Source organism: Schistocerca cancellata, chromosome 1 (genome assembly GCF_023864275.1).
Source record: "Schistocerca cancellata isolate TAMUIC-IGC-003103 chromosome 1, iqSchCanc2.1, whole genome shotgun sequence".
In the NCBI taxonomy this organism is placed as follows: domain Eukaryota; kingdom Metazoa; phylum Arthropoda; class Insecta; order Orthoptera; family Acrididae; genus Schistocerca; species Schistocerca cancellata.
In genome coordinates, this window is record NC_064626.1 from 868210734 (window position 1) to 868228679 (window position 17946).

At 43.2% G+C, this 17946-nt stretch overlaps 1 protein-coding gene across 2 annotated transcripts in view; it reads right to left on the minus strand.

Annotated features, from left to right (window-relative positions):
- Positions 1-17946, minus strand: part of LOC126189817 (matrix metalloproteinase-2-like) — a 121117-nt gene that overhangs the window by 58930 nt on the left and 44241 nt on the right. The window lies entirely within an intron of this gene.

A 17946-nucleotide genomic window follows, 5' to 3' on the forward strand; every position in this document is an offset into this window, starting at 1 on the left:
TATACATACAGTGGATTTTGTCAACTTTTGAAAACAAAATAGGTAGGGACATAGAAGTAGTCTTTTCACCACTAATGTTGAAAGTTGTATTTCCAGTTATGTCTTACAAGAAATATTTATTTATTTATTACTTCTGAAGTCCAGTTTTAAACTGATAGCTCCTCTGACTAAAAAATGAGACAGTTCCTATGCATTGGGTGAGACTGCCATGATAGTGGTGCTCCTTAATTACCATGCTTGGCATGTTTCCCTGTGTCAGTTCGTTTTTCATGGTGTTAATACCCTCAGTTCCTCACACCCCTCTCTGACAGCCTCAAAACAGCAAACATGCCCACTATTTTCAATGGAATTTCACATTTGTAAATAACTCAGTGCTTGACAATTAGGAACCACAAAACAAAAACCAAGATGTAATTAAATTTATATTTCAAACAATGGAAAATCCAGGATGAAATGTAACAACACGAGAGAAGGAAAGTTGCTACTCACCATATAGCAGAGGTGCTGAGTCACGATAGGCACAATAAAAAGATTCACACATTCATAGCTTTCGGTCATTAAGGCCTTTGTCAGAAGTAGACACACACACACACACACACACACACACACACACACACGCAAGTGCAACTTGCAAGAAATGAGATCCATCCTTCATGAAACCCTCCCCACTCCACCAAGAGTGTCTTTCCACTGTGCACCTAACCTTCATAACCTCTTGGTTCATCCCTATGAAATCCCCAAACACCTTCCTTACCCTCTGGCTCCTAACCTTGTAGCTGCCCCCAGTGTAAAACCTGTCCCATGCACCCTCCCACCACCACCTACTCCAGTCCTGTAACCCGGAAGGTGTACACTATCAAAGGCAGAGCCACGTGTGAAAGCACCCACGTGATTTACCAACTGACCTGCCTACACTGTGAAGCCTTCTATGTGGGAATGACCAGCAACAAACTGTCCATTTGCATGAACAGACACAGGCAGACAGTGTTTGTTGGTAATGAGGATCACCCTGTGGCTAAACACGCCTTGGTGCACGGCCAGCACATCTTGGCACAGTGTTACACCGTCCGGGTTATCTGGATACTTCCCACTGACACCAACCTATCAGAACTCCAGAGATGGGAACTTGCCCTTCAATATATTCTCTCTTCCCATTACCCACTAGGCCTCAACCTCCGCTAATTTCAAGTTGCTGCCCCTCGTACATCTCTTGTCATTCAACAACATCTTTGCCTTTGTACTTCTGCCTCGACTGACATCTCTGCCCAACCTCTTTGCCTTTACAAATGTCTGCTTGTGTCTGTGTATGTGCGGATGGATATGTGTGCGTGTGCGAGTGTATACCTGTCCTTTTTTCCCCCTAAGGTAAGTCTTTCCGCTCCCGGGATTGGAATGACTCCTTACCCAATTATATTGTCAAAAAATGATTATTTTCATCGTAACAAAATTAAAACCTGTTATGCATAAGTGTATTAGTCTCCACCAAAAACACAGAGTTCCACAAAATAACATACTTGAAACCACTTGTACATACAGAGATGTGATAGCAAATGCAGCAATAGCACATGTGCCAGCAGCAGTTCTTTTGCTCAACAACCATCAGGCTTTTGACAGCATTAGTCATGAATACCTAAAGCAATTCTTGCATAAACTGGGATTGAACAATTTTTAAAGACCATATTCCATAATATTTTAGCCAATGCAAGTTCTATAATATCTGGCAATGTTTGGAAAACAGGTTCTGTCACAATCAGTATGCATGTCAGTGAAGGAGACCTTGGTCTCATCAATTTTCCAAGTAAATGTACCTCTCCCATTCACCAGACTGTGAGAATTATAGAGACAGACCTAGATAGTACAACAGTCACCCTGTCAAGAATGAATGTCCCACAGTCAGAAGCATCAATAATCAGAATCTTGGACAGTCCTTATAAATTTGCATATTTGTGGAAATACTACTAGAAATCAAGCTATGCCCTTCATATGGTGACCAAAAACATGAAAAGAATAGCTAGAACTTTATCCAAAGAAATGCATAGGACACTATCCAGAAACAAAACTAAATTCACATTTACCAGTCACAACTGGAAATTTATTTGGCTAAATATCCACAACCACACCATGTCTTCTGACGTTAGTGCCACCTGTATAAAGACATCAATGGGACATAAGCCACAAATCAACAACTACCAGACATAGATGTATTAGTCAGAGCTGGGTGAGGAATGTCAATCTGCTGACATGTTGGAGCATTGTTTTGATTATTAGAAAACAGCAGACAACAGGAACAGCAGCCACAGAATGATAGCACTCATGAACTGGATGAATGAGACACACATTTTGCCACACATGGTGCTTATCTCCCCCCATGAACCATGGACCTTGCCGTTGGTGGGGAGGCTTGCATGCCTCAGCGATACAGATAGCCGTACCGTAGGTACAACCACAACGGAGGGGTATCTGTTGAGAGGCCAGACAAACGTGTGGTTCCTGAAGAGGGGCAGCAGCCTTTTCAGTAGTTGCAAGGGCAACAATCTGGATGATTGACTGATCTGGCCTTGTAACAATAACCAAAACGGCCTTGCTGTGCTGGTACTGGGAACGGCTGAAAGCAAGGGGAAACTATGGCCATAATTTTTCTCGAGGGTATGCAGCTTTACTGTATGATTAAATGATGATGGCGTCCTCTTGGGTAAAACATTCCGGAGGTAAAATAGCCCCCATTCTGATCTCCGGGCGGGGACTACTCAAGAGGATGTCGTTATCAGGAGAAAGGAAACTGGCGTTCTACGGATCGGAGCGTGGAATGTCAGATCCCTTAATCGGGCAAGTAGGTTAGAAAATTTAAAAAGGGAAATGGATAGGTTAAAGTTAGATATAGTGGGAATTAGTGAAGTTCGGTGGCAGGAGGAACAAGACTTCTGGTCAGGTGACTACAGGGTTATAAACACAAAGTCAAATAGGGGTAATGCAGGAGTAGGTTTAATAATGAATAGGAAAATAGGAATGCGGGTAAGCTACTACAAACAGCATAGTGAACGCATTATTGTGGCCAAGATAGATACGAAGCCCACACCTACTACAGTAGTACAAGTTTATATGCCAACTAGTTCTGCAGATGATGAAGAAATTGAAGAAATGTATGATGAAATAAAAGAAATTATTCAGATTGTGAAGGGAGACGAAAATTTAATAGTCATGGGTGACTGGAATTCGAGTGTAGGAAAAGGGAGAGAAGGAAACGTAGTAGGTGAATATGGATTGGGGCTAAGAAATGAAAGAGGAAGCCGCCTGGTAGAATTGTGCACAGAGCACAACTTAATCATAGCTAACACTTGGTTTAAGAATCATGATAGAAGGTTGTATACATGGAAGAACCCTGGAGATACTAAAAGGTATCAGATAGATTATATAATGGTAAGACAGAGATTTAGAAACCAGGTTTTGAATTGTAAGACATTTCCAGGGGCAGATGTGGACTCTGACCACAATCTATTGGTTATGACCTGTAGATTAAAACTGAAGAAACTGCAAAAAGGTGGGAATTTAAGGAGATGGGACCTGGATAAACTGAAAGAACCAGAGGTTGTACAGAGTTTCAGGGAGAGCATAAGGGAACAATTGACAGGAATGGGGGAAAGAAATACAGTAGAAGAGGAATGGGTAGCTTTGAGGGATGAAGTAGTGAATGCAGCAGAGGATCAAGTAGGTAAAAAGACGAGGGCTAGTAGAAATCCTTGGGTAACAGAAGAAATATTGAATTTAATTGATGAAAGGAGAAAATATAAAAATGCAGTAAATGAAGCAGGCAAAAATGAATACAAATGTCTCAAAAATGAGATTGACAGGAAGTGCAAAATGGCTAAGCAGGGATGGCTAGAGGACAAATGTAAGGATGTAGAGGCTTATCTCACTAGGGGTAAGATAGATACTGCCTACAGGAAAATTAAAGAGACCTTTGGAGATAAGAGAACCACTTGTATGAACATCAAGAGCTCAGATGGAAACCCAGTTCTAAGCAAAGAAGGGAAAGCAGAAAGGTGGAAGGAGTATATAGAGGGTCTATACAAGGGCGATGTACTTGAGGACAATATTATGGAAATGGAAGAGGATGTAGATGAAGATGAAATGGGAGATACGATACTGCGTGAAGAGTTTGACAGAGCACTGAAAGACCTGAGTCGAAACAAGGCCCCTGGAGTAGACAACATTCCATTGGAACTACAGACGGCCTTGGGAGAGCCAGTCCTGACAAAACTCTACCATCTGGTGAGCAAGATGTATGAGACAGGCGAAATATCCTCAGACTTCAAGAAGAATATAATAATTCCAATCCCAAAGAAAGCAGGTGTTGACAGATGTGAAAATTACCGAACAATCAGTTTAATAAGCCACAGCTGCAAAATACTAACATGAATTCTATACAGACGAATGGAAAAACTAGTAGAAGCCAACCTTGGGGAAGATCAGTTTGGATTCCGTAGAAATACTGGAATACGTGAGGCAATACTGACCTTATGACTTATCTTAGAAGAAAGATTAAGGAAAGGCAAACCTACGTTTCTAGCATTTGTAGACTTAGAGAAAGCTTTTGACAATGTTGACTGGAATACTCTCTTTCAAATTCTATAGGTGGCAGGGGTAAAATACAGGGAGCGAAAGGCTATTTACAATTTGTACAGAAACCAGATGGCAGTTATAAGAGTCGAGGGACATGAAAGGGAAGCAGCGGTGGGGAAGGGAGTAAGACAGGGTTGTAGCCTCTCCCCGATGTTATTCAATCTGTATATTGAGCAAGCAGTAAAGGAAACAAAAGAAAAATTCAGAGTAGGTATTAAAATCCATGGAGAAGAAATAAAAAATTTGAGGTTTGCCGATGACATTGTAATTCTGTCAGGGACAGCAAAGGACTTGGAAGAGCAGTTGAACGGAATGGATGGTATCTTGAAGGGAGGATATAAGATGAACATCAACAAAAGCAAAACGAGGATAATGGAATGTAGTGGAATTAAGTCGGGTGATGCTGAGGGAATTAGATTAGGAAATGAGACACTTAAAGTAGTAAAGGAGTTTTGCTATTTGGGGAGTAAAATAACTGATGATGGTCGAAGTAGAGAGGATATAAAATGTAGACTGGCAATGGCAAGGAAAGCGTTTCTGAAGAAGAGAAATTTGTTAACATCGAGTATAGATTTAAGTGTCAGGAAGTCATTTCTGAAAGTATTTGTATGGAGTGTAGCCATGTATGGAAGTGAAACATGGACGGTAAATAGTTTGGACAAGAAGAGAATAGAAGCTTTCGAAATTTGGTGCTACAGAAGAATGCTGAAGATTAGATGGGTAGATCACATAACTAATGAGGAAGTATTGAATAGGATTGGGGAGAAGAGAAGTTTGTGGCACAACTTGACCAGAAGAAGGGATCGGTTGGTAGGACATGTTCTGAGGCATCAAGGGATCACCAATTTAGTATTGGAGGGCAGCGTGGAGGGTAAAAATCGTAGGGGGAGACCAAGAGATGAATACACTAAGCAGATTCAGAAGCATGTAGGTTTCAGTAGGTACTGGGAGATGAAGAAGCTTACACAGGATAGAGTAGCATGGAGAGCTGCATCAAACCAGTCTCAGGACTGAAGATCACAACACAACACATGGTGCTTATTCCTTACTTGTGCCCCTTCTCTAATTCAAAATAGGCTGATGCCTTGTGGATTCTTGGACACACAGTTCATGCAGTCATAGAGAGGCATATAATGGCTCTAATAGATTGTCTATGGGATAACTACTAAACAGAGACTACCTACAAAAATTTGCTGGACAAGGAATTAGATATGCTATGGGAGCAATGAAGTTCCAGCCTACAATTATGATGAGTAAAATCAGTAAAGCCAAATGTCACTCTGTTGTGCTATGTGTCACATGGCAACACATTTGTCTACATTCTGCACAAATTCCATAGAACTGTCTTTTCGCCTTTCCATGACTCTGCATCCTGGAGGATGAGCTATGGTGAAACTGGTGAAGAGTAAGGTAGTGTGGCCCAGGGTTGACAGACATTGCTGCAAGTGCACAAAGCAGTGGTCTAAGGATCAGCAGAGTAAAACTGGCTGCCACACCCTCGGCCTTCAAGGATCATTCATTATACCTTTGGCCAGATTAGCACATGTTCATGTGGACGTTGTGGGCCCCCTTCTTACCCCAGTGGACTTTGTTACCTTGTAAACTTAGTGGACTGCTTTACTTAATGGCCAGAGGCTAACCCAGTTGCAGATATCATGGCAGCTATAGTGACAAAGACCATTCTAGGTGGTTGTATTGCAAGGTTCAACACACTGTACACCATCATGACTGACAGGAGCAGAAAGTTTATGGCATCCTTGTTTTAGGAAACCCTATGTCTATGCAGCTGTTCCCATATACACACCACCATCTATCCTCCAGCCAGCAATGGTATGGTGAAGAGGCTGCCTTGTACCTTGAAGGTGTCACTGTTGTGTGCTGCCGCTCATCCTCTTAGGCCTGTGATTGGCAGTCAAGGAAGATCTGCAGCATTCACCAGCACAGCTTGTGTAAAGCAAAGAGCTACACCAACTAGCAGAGCTAATTACTGACAAGCCCTCTGACATTCCTCCTGCAGTCTTCATCACACAGTTCAGCCATCACCTGTGGGACACAATGACTCAAATGCGGCCCTCCACCTCACAGTCTCATGGACACCAGAAAGTCTTTGTGCACGAGGACCTATACAATGTGCCCTTTGTCTGGCTGAGGGATGACTCAGTCAAACCACCTGTCATACCACCATACAGTGGCCAGTACAAGGGAACAGCATGGACCTCACACTTTTAAACTTCAACATAACAGGAAATATGAAATGGTTTCTGTGGACCGACTGAAGTCAGCACACTTGGGTCCAGAAATGACAAATGACACAATGCCAGTACCTCCCACTGCACAACTTAGAGCATCACTCACGCAAAGCACTGATGACCACACCTGGGCTGACTACCACTAGCACGATCCTCCACTGTAACAGGCAATGAAGACATTGCTCTACCATATTTGAGCAAACGTCCCAACAAAGGAAAAAAGGATGCAAGCTTTTAATGAAGAAGTAGAATTGCTTAAGAGACACAATATATGGATGTTAGATGAATGTCCCACAAATGCCAAAGTATTGTAGAATCACTGCATTCTGCATCAGAAAGTTTCAGGTGATTGAAGTTATGAAGAAAATGAGTGTTTGAACAGTGCTGCAGATCCTTGTCTGTTTTATTGCAAATGGAATGAAAATATACTTTATGTAGCCCTTCATGTCAATGATGGATTAACTGTTGGCAGTGACTAGGAAAAAACTATAGCTTTTCTGAGTACTTCACAGTATGAATTTGATATAAAAACAGGCACCCTTGATATTTTTCTTGGCATAAAAACAAAACAAAATGAAGATGGAGCTTTTATGATAGAGAAGAAGATTTGGTAATTTACAGTGATACTGATTTCACTGGCAAAAAGCGGGCACGGTGTTCAACAACTGGCATTGTAGAACAGTACTACATTGGAAAAAATCAATGAAAGGAACCAGTTAGCTGATCTACAATGAGATCAGTTTAATTTCAGGAAGTGAAACAGTAATTATTCATTTATTCAATTGCTTGATTTTTCCTTTTGGAGAAAGTGTTGTAAAAAATGGATAAAGTGTAAGGGTTCAATGTAAACTGTTACTCAGTGGTATTTTAAAAATATCCCTAAATTTTATAAAACCTTTTTGTAATACATTCTTTTCTGAATAGTTGGTATCATGTGAAAAATTGACACTGTATTGGTTGAACTTCATAATTTTGCAACAATTTCAGTTGTTATTTTTGTCTGTTTCAGTGGCGGCTCACAAGTATATGCTCTGGGTGTTCACAAATTTTTACATTCAGAAAAATTCATGAGTGTAAAATTAATAGCATGTGCTGTATAACAGTTATGCTTATCAACAAGTTTATACAACTACAGCCACTGCCAATAATAATAACAATAGTAATAATAATGATAAGCTGTATAACTTACCTGACAAAAGAAAGAGTTGTTTTTGTGTAATTTTGTTGTTTTGTACATAATTAAGTACAGTTTAGGACAGTAATGAAATAATGAGTAAGCTTTCAAAATTCTCCAATTTGCAATTTTGGATAAGTGGGAGTTTTCATGCTTTTCTGGGTTGCAAATCAGATACTCTTACACTGCAGCCACACAATAACTTGTGCTAACTCTACACTTCCTTGTTAAATGTTCATTTGTAATCACACTTATGTTACTCTCTCAATCAAATTATCTGTTCTCAGAGGCTCTAGTTCCCTTGCAGCTAACTTTTGCTTTTAATGTACTTCTCTGTTCCCAGAATGATTTTCACTCTGCACTGGAGTTTGTGCTTGTATGAAACTTCCTGGCAGATTAAAGCTGTGTGGCAGACCGAGACTTAAACTCAGGGCCTTTACCTTTCGTGGGCAAGTGCTCTACCAACTGAACTACCCAATCATGACTCATGACCCATCCTCATAGCTTTACTTTTCTGTTGGCATTTAAAATAGTTCAACATAGTTCATGTTTACATTGCACACGATAGCTGATTCTCACACAATAAACAACCAACTCCAAACACAGAATACCATTTGTGGAAATGATTAAACTCAAGTAGTAATGTCTACCAACATGGTTACTTGACTAGAATATAAAGGAGGCCCTGAGACCCAAAAAGGCTAAAGCACACCGCTGTCAATCCAGCACTTAAGTAAGTGTCAGAAAAACCAATGATGCATCTTTTAGTGAATTTTCACATACAATGTGGAGCTATAGCACAGATAAACCTGCCCCACAATAAGATCAACAGGTTTCAGGAGCATGAATAAATGCTACCATCTCACAATTGATGGTGATATGCTTTAGGTCTTTATGATTCTCAAAAGGGAAACTCCCCATCACATCCTATGGATTTAGTGGCAAGAGGGTCCAGTGGACAGCCCATCAAAAACTGAATACAGATCAAGCATGAAACCTGGAAGAAGGTGTACTGAATAGTGAAAAAAAGCAAAATAGAAACAATAAATGATCCTAGCTCAGGAAGTACATCAAGCATGTCAAAGAGCCATGGCTTTGTGGTTAGGCAGTGATGGTGTTGGACTGCAAAGTGGATGAGCCTAGGTTCAGAGCTCCATCAAGCCATTTTTTTTTCTCACAAGATTATGAACTGTCCATCCGGTCACTGATGTGTCTGTTCATTATATTCAAATTTATGTCTGTGATGTGGTGTAACATCCGTTTTCAATAACAAGGATGATAACGGAAGATGATTCTGCACAAGTACTCTGTTAGCAGCTGAAAGGAAGTGGCCCTCAAAGGCGAACCACAAATGTTTGATAACAAGGTGACAGTCAACTGAATCCTCCACCAGAAAAAACATCTGGTGTGTCACACACAGCATTAATGACAGTATGTGTGTCATATGATAGGAATCTCTTATTGACACACCTAACTTGTATGCCTGATGACTGAGTGATATATGCCTCCTTGTCTGATTTAGGTGTTCATATGAATGTGAAGGTGTTCATTCCCCAAGAAATGATGAAAACATAATGGTTCATCACATAAGCTGCATTAAATGCATGTAACAGTTTCACAACAGTTTTCCCTGTGCCCTATCAAAACAATGTTTTTAACATTTTTGTTGATCCTGTTTTGGAAGTTTTGACTCTTGAATTCCTTTGTTGTAACATCATTCACATATGTTTATTTTTTGTTTTCATTTCTGTGAGATGTCTATATGTTGTATCTCACCTGCTCTCACTATTCATCACTTTTACTTGCAAAGTAGTGTATTCTTACCACATGACTCATTTTCTATAACCAATGTATTGTATGACATTTGCCAAAACTACAGAAAGAAAACAAACAATCCAATGACTGGACAGACAGTTGATAATCTTGTGAAAAAGTAAATAAAAAAACTGGTGTGAGTGAGTTTCGAACACTGCTCATCCACTTTGTACTATAACACTGTGACCACTTAACCACGACACCGTGGCTGTTCCAGTACATTCGATGTTGTTCTTCTTAAGCCTGGATCATTCATTGTGCCTATTTTGCTTCTTTTTCACAGTTCAGTACACCTTCTTCCTATTTTCATGCTTGATCTGTGTTCAGTCTTTGACGGGCTATCCACTGGGTCATTTTACCACTAAATCTGAGGGGGCGGGGCAATGGGTTTCCTTTGTCAGTGCCTCAAATAGATTTCTGTATAATAAAATTCATAGCTTAATGTACTATAACTCATTCAGAAATCCATAAAAAAGGTTTACTTTCAGTACAACTTTAACATATACTGACATCTGATCTAATTTTACTAAAGTCTATAGTGTGTGAATTTGCATATTCTGAGGAGCATGCTATCATCTAGCACGATTTATGCTGAGCGAATGGGGGTAAAAGTTTGCTGCAGTGTGCTACCACCTGGGGGCACTGACGTAGGGTTCTAGTTGAGAGGAAAGGGCTAGTTGCGCACATCAAAGCTGTGCACGTTGATTATCAAATCTGTATGTATTTGGCCCATAATGAAATTACATCATGCGAGTTGAGTTCTTGTATTGGATATCTCCCTCGCTGTATCAAGTTTTGCTTCAGCTAGCACCGTTGCAGGTCCTTGTCTTTTGACGCATCGTGTTCATTGCTGTCTTCATATTATTGTCGCCGCATGCATGTTGTGGCGGCTAGGGTCGAGTTCTATCGATGCAAGAAACAGTCTTGCCGGGCGTGGACCGCTACCCTGCACGGTCTTAGTCGCAAGTGTCATTTTGTCATGAAGCAGTCACGAGAGTCGTATGCTCACATTATGGTGCTTGACGTCATTGTTTGTTCAGCCCCTGATAGGGAGGTCCGGCAATGGGCCCTGCAGTTGGAAGACCCTTCCCTTGAGGAGGTCCTGTCCATTGTTCAATTGTATGAATTCTCTCATGCTGCAGGTCAACAGTTGGAAGCATGGTGCAACGTTGCAGCAGTTCAGGGTGGCTTGGCCCCATCCACTGCTTCCAGGATGGACGACGTGCGAGTGCTACAATCTGGCCATTACGGCCGCTCCCACACAGTGCGTAAACAGAGTTCCGGCCGCCGGCCCGTGTTACCGTCCTGTGCGTCGTGCTATATACATCATGATCGATCAGAGTGCCCCCAGCATTGGGCCGTTTGTCGCAAATGTAATAAGAAAGGACACATTGCTAATGTTTGCTGCTCAGCCTCAAAAGAATTGAAGGAAGCAGGTACAGAGGACATGGATGTTGACATTCAGGAAGTTTCATCAGGCCAGGCTCCCGACGCATCGGCACACAAACTCTTTATCAAGGTGTCGGTTCGGTTGTGCCAATTACAACTGCAAGTAGATACAGGCATGGCAGTTTCCTTGTTGAATGCACAAACTTACTCCGAACTTGGGTTGCCCCCATTGGCGCCAGTTTATCGGCATCTATGCGGTTATGGTAAACATTTCATTCCTGTACTGGGTCAATTCACTACCAATGTTACTTACAAATCAGTCACTCGGCCTCTTACTTTTATTGTTGTCAGTGATGTAAGCTCCGCTATCCTTTTTGGGTTGGATGCCTTTCAAGCTTTCGGTTTTTCTATCGCAGACACCATACAGTTGGTCTCCGAAGACGTACCCTATCAATCATTGGAATCTTTGATCTCTGACTTAAAGGATATCTTTGAGAAGGGCTTGGGGCATGTTTCAGACTTTGAAGCTCACCTGATATTGAAGGCGTCAGCTCGCCCGCATTTTCTACTCGCGAGGCAGATCCCCTTGGCTCTCTGCCCTCAGGTAAAAGCAGAGCTAGACCAGCTGACAGCCCTCAGGGTCGTTCTTCCCATTTCTTCTAGCGAGTGGGCTTCGCCCCTCGTTATTGTCAGGAAACCCTCAGGAAAATTACATCTTTGTGGCGATTTCGAGGCCACCATTAATTCCCAATTGGTGGTGGACACCTATCCCTTGCCTCGTTCTGATGAATTGTTCTCCACCATGGCAGGAGGGCAATATTTTTCAAAAATCGATCTTTCAGAGGCTTATCATCAGATACCACTTGATGAGGACTCGAAACGGCTGGCGGTCATCTACACACCGTTTGGCCTTTACCAATACCAGTGGTTGGCCTTCGGAATATCTAGTGCCCCGGCGATATTTCAGCGTTATCTTGAGCATGTCACATCGACAATCCCTTATTGTATTAATTTACCTGGACAGCATAATTGTCACAGGCCGCAGCACGAAGGAACACTTGCACATCCTTCAAATCCTCTTTCTCAAATTCAGGTCCATGGGCCTGCGTTGCAACCTGTGTAAGTCGAACTTCTTTCAACTGTCCATTGAGTATGTGGGCTACACCATCTCTCGGCACGGCATCCAGCCGCTAGGAAGTTTGGTCCAAGGTATCGTCAACCTTCTGCAGCCCGCTTCGCTGAAGGAGTTACAAGCTTTTTTAAGCAAGATTGCATATTACCACCGGTTCATTCCCAGGGCTTCCACCATAGCCCGCCCCCTGTACTGCCTTCTGCGTATGGGTGTTCCTTTTGATTGGTCGCCTGCATGCTAGCGAGCATTCACCTCATTGAAGGGCCACCTCATGTCAGCACCTTGTTTGGCTACTTTTGACCCCAATAAGCCATTGGTCCTGGCTACAGATGCTTCGCAGTATGGAGTGGGGGCGGTCCTGGCCCACCGCAATGCGGAGGGCTCCGAGCAGCCACTGGCGTTTGCATCTAAAACTCTTAGTCCCGTGCAGGTCCATTACTCCCAGGTGAAAAAAGAGGCTTTAGCCATTGTCTACGCTGTTACCAAGTTTCACTCTTTCTTGTGTGGCACGAAGTTTCACTTAATCACTGACCATAAGCCATTAATATCGTTATTTGGCCTCGCCTCTCAAATTCTGGATAGGGTGGCCCACAGACTGCAGCGCTGGGCCTTGCTCATCTCTAAGTACCATTATGACATTCATTTTCACCCTACAGGACAGCATGCCAACGCCAACGCTCTTTCCCGTCTTCCGGTGGGTCCAGATCCTAAGTTTGATCAGGAGGAGATCATGTGTTTTCATTTGGATGTGGCATCCTGCCAAGTGGTTGATGGCTTCCTGATCACTAGTTCTAGAGTCACCAGGGAAACCGCAGCTAACCCGGTACTCTGGCAAGTAGTTCACCTCATTCAGCAGGGGTGGTCGTCCCGACCTCCAGGTCAGGCCTTGGACCCTCTTCGTAATTATTTTGTTCTACGAGACCGCCTCTCAGTCTTGGAAGGAGTTCTCCTTCTGGCTACCGATGATACAGCTCCTTGCACGGTTGTTCCTGCAAGTTTGTGAAGGGAGGTCCTCATGTTATTACATGAGGGGCACTGGGGTGTTTCCCATACTAAAACCTTGGCTTGCAGACATGTGTACTGGCCCAGTATTAACAGAGAAATTGAGCACTTAGTGGCCACCTGTTCCCAGTGTGCGAGCCAACAGGCGTCTCCCAGGTCAGCGTTCTCTTCATGGCCGTCTGCAACCCAGGCATGAGAACGTGTTCACATAGATTTTGCGGGCCCGTTTCTCAATGGCTTTTGGCTCATTGTCATTGATGCTTATTTCTGATTGCCATATGTGGTTCGCTGCTCCTCAACCACTTCAGAAGTTGCAATCCAGGCACTAGGAAAAATTTTTTCTGTGGAAGGTCTGCCAGTCATCCCGGTATCGGACAATGGACCTCAATTTATTTCACAGACCTTCCAGGATTTTTGTAGGCGCTTTGGTATTCGGCACGTTTGCTCTCCTCCCTTTCATCCACAATCAAATGGGGAAGGCAAGCACATGGTGCACACATTTAAGATGCAGATGAAAAATTATGTGCACTAATTTCCAGCAGAGGAGGCCTTGAGGTTTTTCCTGACGGCATACCGGACCACACCGATGGGAGAACACAGCCCCACAGAGCTCCTCCACGGCCGCCAACCTAGGACTCTGCTGCACCTCCTCCGGCCTGGTCCTCACCAGTCTTCACAAAACGGGGTACCCGGCTTTCCACCAGGTATGTTGGTCTGGGCACGTGGGTTTGGTCGCAATCCACAATGGATACCGGTGGTGGTCCTGTGCCGCAATGGCTGCTGGCTCTATACCTTGCAGGCGGGGAACCGGGAGGTATGTCATCACCAAAATCAGCTATATCCATGTTTGGGCACCCACCCTCCGACCCCTCAGGTGCCTTCTTCCCCATTGCTGGCACCCTTGTTGTTTTCTCAGGGTACGCTACTGCCCCTCCCACGTGTGACTCCGCCACACTGTGACGGTTCTCAGCCTTGGCGGCCTCCAGTAGCTCCAGCACTGGCATCACCATTGTTAGAGATGCCCCGGTGAGAGCCGACCCCCCACACAGGCCTGGTTTCTCAGGAGGCTGGTTCACCTGTGGTCGTCCCTTCCCCTCCGTCCTCACCACTGGGTCTTGCCCCTTCCGTGGTGGACCGGGATCCGAAGTTCGACGGCTTCTCGCTCGTTCTGTCCCGGGCTCTGGTGGTGGGATGATGGGGGCCTCTTCGTGTGGGTCACTTCCAACCGTATTCAAAGGTTCCGGCTCAAGGGTTGGCAGATCCCCCTGACTCCAGCCTTCCAATGGACATGGAGCTTATCGCTATGGCACAACGCTCCACCTTCCGACGCAGTGGATCACAGTCACTTCACCCCCCAGAAAGGAGGAGGAGTGCAGTAGCCACCAGAAAGATCACAGGAGGTGCACATTGGCACGGCGCGTCACGGACGGTAGTTGCCGCAAGTAAAGTCCTGTCCACCAGAGGGCACGCGAGAATTCGGCCACACCCTCTGCCGGCAGAACAAGAACTACTCAGGCAGCATGGGCATGCCTAGCAGACAGTTCCCAGTCTACACTAGATGAAGTGTGACGAAAACGTGAATCGTGCTACTACAGATTGAGTTTCAACTCTTAACTACAGCTTGTTCTATGAATTATGTTGAACACTCTCTTCCTATCAGACTGAATCTACTTTGAACAGCAAGAGATTGCAACCTGTAGTGAGACTTAATGCTAAATCATGAATGATACTTACACCAACAGTCTTATTGAGTATCGTATAACATAGTTCTCCAGTGGACAACTTTTTGTTGCTTTGTGAAATGTGAGCTCACACAAGAAAATTATCTACAGGAGAAACAGAAAAAAGTTCATAATCCAGTTTTCTATTAAATTTGCATTAAAATGAATTTGGTAAATATTTTGCTTATAATTTGTAAGATGTTCTTGTACCATTAAAAACTTGTGAATAAAAGTTGCTGGTTGTGTTCCTTTTCCTGTCTACTGGAAGATGGGTAAATAAGTAACTGTGTGATACCAAGTATTCAACTATTCCTGAAATTATTCATAAAATTGTGGTTCATGAGATTTACAGTCACCTTAATGTGCAGACTCAGTGTAGATGCCCACTGATACTTGAAAACAAGAAAGACAATGAGAAGGCCAAGGTTTTGAATATTAACTGGGTCCAACAGATGCAACAAGCATTTGAAAATACTAAATACTGTTTTTCTCATTCTACAACTCTGGCACACCCACTACCCACAGCACACCTGATAATCACCTCCGACAGTAGTGATTTTGTGATAGGTCCTGTTCTCTAGCAGTCAGTAGTATGTGTGCAAAAGTTACTATGTTTCTTTTCTGAAAAGTTGATGGACTCCCACGAGTGGCTGGTCTATAACAGAGAACTGTTGGCAGTATATGAAGTAAAATGGTACTTTAAATATGACATTGAGGGCAGACCTTTGACAGTCTGTACAATTTATCACCACCTACCAGATTCTGTTTGCAACCCAGTAAAAGATTGTTGCTCACAACATATGGACTACATTGAGCAACTTACAATAGATGCCCAACATCTTCATGGCACCAACAATGTTGTGGCCAATTTCCTTTCATGGATCAGTGCCCTCTCAGCAGGTAGTGATTTTTAAACACTTGCAACAGCATAGCTTCAAGACACACAATTATGCAATCTACTACATGACACCATAACAGGACTGTGCATCTGATGGCACGATATTCCTGGCTCGATACGAGTACTATGCAATGTCCCACAAAAACATCTTTGTCCGCCAGTATCATTCACCATGAGGTGAGCTATTTTTGATAAATTACATGCCTTGGGATATGACCTACAACAAAGATTGTCACAGGTTACTTCATATGGCCAAAAGTCAAGAAAGACTGCATTTCTTGGACACAGGCATATACTGCCTGCCAATGTTTTAAAATAGGTTGGCAGGCACAACCACAATGCAGCTGTTATTCTATCCTCAAGGGCCATTTTCAGCCTGCCCACTTAGACCTCATTGGGCCCCTCCCTGATTCAAATGCATATTGATATATTCTTTTAAGCAACTGACAGAGTAATACACAAGGTCAAGGCCATACCCTGATGAGACCACTGCACAAGCATTTGTCAATCTATGGATTTCCAGTCTTGGCTGTTTAATCAAAATAACAACAGACTAAGACAGACAATTTGAGTCGGCACTTTTACCCAACTCTGTCACTTTCATTGTGTTCAGCACTTCTGAACAACAGCTTATCAACTACATGGTAATGAAACAGTAAAGCAAACAGCTTTTTTATGTCATGGAGGGGAATGGACAGACACCCTCCTGTGAGTTCTTCTAGATGTATGTTCAGCCTATAAAGAAGGTCTCTGCATGTCTCTGGCAGAACTCCTTTATGGATACCTGCTGATTCTTCCAGTGGACTTCACAAAGCCATCCCAACTGCCTACAAACAAAGGACTGCCACAGCTCATCTGCAAAATCAAGTAACACATTGCGCACCTCAAACTACCATCCCAGCAGGGACATCGTTCTCAGAAAAACTTCACACATAAATCTCTGCAGGACTATGACCAAGTCATGCTGTGAGGCGATGCTGTCTGATGGGTATTACACCTGCCCTACTCAGGCTCACATAAGTGATTAGACAGAAAGACAACGCCTTTGACATTTTACTACACAGCAAATTGATTACTATTACAGTCAACAGACTTAAACCATTGTAGACCCTGCTTGATGCTGTTGATGAGCTTGCAGGTAATATTAACCATATAGATGAACTTCTGCACATTGACCTGGATGACAATGTAATTACAGTGTGCACTAGTTCTGACCTGAGGAGATCTCAGTCAAACTAATTGATGACCTCCTTGTTGTGGAAGGATAACACAATGAGCAACATATCCAGGATGGCACACTCCCAAGAACATTCTCTTGATGACACAGATCTGGCTTCCATCAAATCAAAATTATCAGCATTCAGTGTTCTCAAGCTCATGGCTGCTAAAAAAACATGCTCGGCTCCAGCATTTGCCACTGGAGCAAGATACATGCACTGTTACAGCACCATCACCTCCCTTACTCTAGCCTTCACTTCTGTTTTGGATGACATCACTGGCTACCATCTCACCCTTCACCCTACTACCAATAAAGCATGCTCCACATACTCATTGCAGTGAGAAACAGTCCAGCTGTGTTCCTGTTAAGCAGCCAGCCAGAGCATGGGTGGTCACGTGCATCTGTAGTTAGCAGCAGCACCATCCAAACCCCTGTGCTCTGCACTACCAGGAAGGAGCTCTGTAGTGACCTAGCAGTTATCGCATGATGGAGTATGAGAAAAATTCCTTGAACAGCACTAAGGTTCTGCCACAGAACAATCTCTGAGTAGTCCATTCTGAGCTTCTATGGTGTGCACAAGTTCTATGATGTATCTCTACCTAGTAATAAAATGTAGATTAACAGTATTCATGCCCTCTGTTATGTAAGTGACCTAGCCATTCTGTTTAGCTTTTCCAAACATCATCATTACCTTCATATTTTCATGGTCATTGAAATCTGTCTCTTT